Below are 2,500 nucleotides of genomic sequence, written 5' to 3'. Positions count from 1 at the left end.
AACCGACCAGGCAACAGAGCCTCGGCCTGGTCCAAAGAGGAGGAGAGACTCCTCTTAGAGCTAAACGAAAGATTCAAAAATGAAAGGTTTATAAATGTCGCAATAAGCAGATTCCTACCTGGCAAAACTTATAAACAAATAAGCGATAAAAGGAGGCTTTTACCCGCTCAAGGCAGAAGCGAAATGGAGGAGGAGCTAAGCGATAGCAGCTCCAGCCCAAGCTCGCCTCAGTCTGCTGCAGAAGGGGAAATTGAAATAATATACGAACGCAGCGGACCTAGTACTGCAGATAACACAATCGAATGGAAAGCGGTGCTAAAGGAACACATTCTGGCCCAATCGTTGGAGGAAAACAACGAACTGAGATATATAGAACAAAGGATACAGCATTGGGCCAGGGAGGAGCTTGGAGATCCCCATGATATCGAGAATTTAATTTGTGAACTAACAGAAAAACTTAAAGAGGGCGTAGAGGATAAACCTCCTGGGGGAAGAAAAAGAAGGAGTAATGGAAATCAAAATAGAATGAATAAAAAGAAAAGTGACCACACCCGCAGGAAGGATTTCACTTATGCTCGATATCAGGAGTTATATAAAAAATGCCCTAAAAAATTAATAGACATGGCGGTCGTTGGGACGCAAGTGGAGGCAGGGGAAAGAATTGAACTTCCCGATAAAAGGAAAATCGAAAGCCTCTATGGAAACCTATGGGGTAGAGTGGTGTCTACCTCAGGTTTACCAAGATTCGGAGGACCGAGTGAAAGCGTCCCAACCAAAGAGATATTCGTGCCCATCACCGAAGGCGAATTAATAAACAAAGTTAAAAAACTAAAAACAGACAAAGCCGCAGGAGTCGACGGAATAAAGAAAATCCACCTACGTAAAAATGGAACATTGCATCTGCTGTCCCAGCTCTTCAATCTAATAATGATGCGAGAGGTCTACCCAACAAATTGGAAATTAAATAGAACCACGTTAATACCTAAACCAGGAAAGGACCAACGAGATCCTAAGAATTGGCGACCAATAACAATAGGGTCACTAATGGGCAGACTATATTCGTCAATGCTGGACAGCAGATTGCGGGATAAAATAAAGCAACACAAAAGACAAAAAGGGTTCACCCGCGAAGACGGGTGTAAATACAATATAACAATTTTAGAAGCTGCAATAAAAGAAATGAAAACGAAAGGAGGTGGAATTGTGACAATAGTCGACATTTCAAAGGCTTTTGACACAGTCCCACACAGCGCCTTAGGCGAAGGGTTAAAATTAAAGGGTATCGCTCCAGCCATTGCAGAATACATAACAAAAATGTATGATGGCTGCAAAACAGAGCTAAAAACGGATGATAAGGGCGGAACCTTAAAAATTCACTTGAAGAGAGGAGTAAAACAAGGAGACCCACTGTCTCCTCTCCTCTTTAATCTAATATTAGACCCGTTAATCGGGAACATCGAACAGACGACGGAGGGCGTCAAAATAAATGGTGAAACTGTCTCTATTCTTGCGTTCGCAGACGATCTGGTTTTAATAGCTAAAAATAAAACTGAAGCCAAACGGCAAATGAAAAAGCTGCTCAAATATTTATCTGAGCTTGGCATGAAAATCCAAGCAGAAAAATGTGCAACGTTCCAGATCGTTCACAAGAATAAAACTTGGTACTTACAAGACCCAGAAATAAAAATCGAAGAAACTCAAATCCCAGAAACCAAACCTGAGGATATGTTCAAGTATCTGGGAGTAACAATAAGCCCTTGGAGAGGGCTTGAACGCATCGATGTCAACGAAATCACCAAGGCAGCAACCAACATTATAAAAATGAAACTTAAACCGCACCAGAAAACGAATTTAATACGAACATATCTCCTGCCTAAATATATTCATAAATTGGTGGCAAATCCACCACCGTTGAATACTCTAGAAACCATTGACCACGAAATAAAAACAATTATTAAGAAAGCTCTACACCTCCACCCATCAACGACGGATGGAATTATATATTCAGATAAAAGTCATGGTGGTATAGGGATTCAGAGGCTGGCAGACATCGTCAGAATAGCCAAACTAAGAAATGGGCTAAAAATGAGAGAAAGCGACGATGAAATAGTAAGAGAGGCGTATAAAGGACAGGAGAAAATCATAAACAAATATGCGCAATCGGTGGGGTTGCAATGGCCTAATGATTTAGAAGGCATCGAAAACGCAAGAATTAGCTTGAAAAAAGCACATACGGAGAAATGGAGACAGCTATCTTCACAAGGGCATGGAGTACATGAATTCGCAGGAGATAAAATAGGAAATGCATGGCTGTACAAACCCAGCTTATTAAAGCCATCAAGATACCTGGACGCTTTAAAATTAAGGACAAATACCTTCGGTACAAGGGTAGCGCTAAAACGAGCAAAAAAGGACATCGACCCAATTTGTCGAAGGTGTAACATGCAAATCGAAACCCTAGGGCATATATTAGGAATATGTCTGCACACAAAACCAGCAA

General features: G+C 41.2%; 1 pseudogene; it reads left to right on the top strand.

Annotated features, from left to right (window-relative positions):
* The window catches only part of LOC143307510 (large subunit ribosomal RNA), an 8,227-nt pseudogene that overhangs the window by 3,646 nt on the left and 2,081 nt on the right, over positions 1–2,500 (top strand).

Source organism: Osmia lignaria, unplaced genomic scaffold, assembly GCF_051020975.1.
Source record: "Osmia lignaria lignaria isolate PbOS001 unplaced genomic scaffold, iyOsmLign1 scaffold0057, whole genome shotgun sequence".
In the NCBI taxonomy this organism is placed as follows: Eukaryota; Metazoa; Arthropoda; class Insecta; order Hymenoptera; family Megachilidae; genus Osmia; species Osmia lignaria.
Note: the sequence above shows the minus strand (reverse complement) of the source record. Positions and strands in the feature narration are given on the sequence as shown.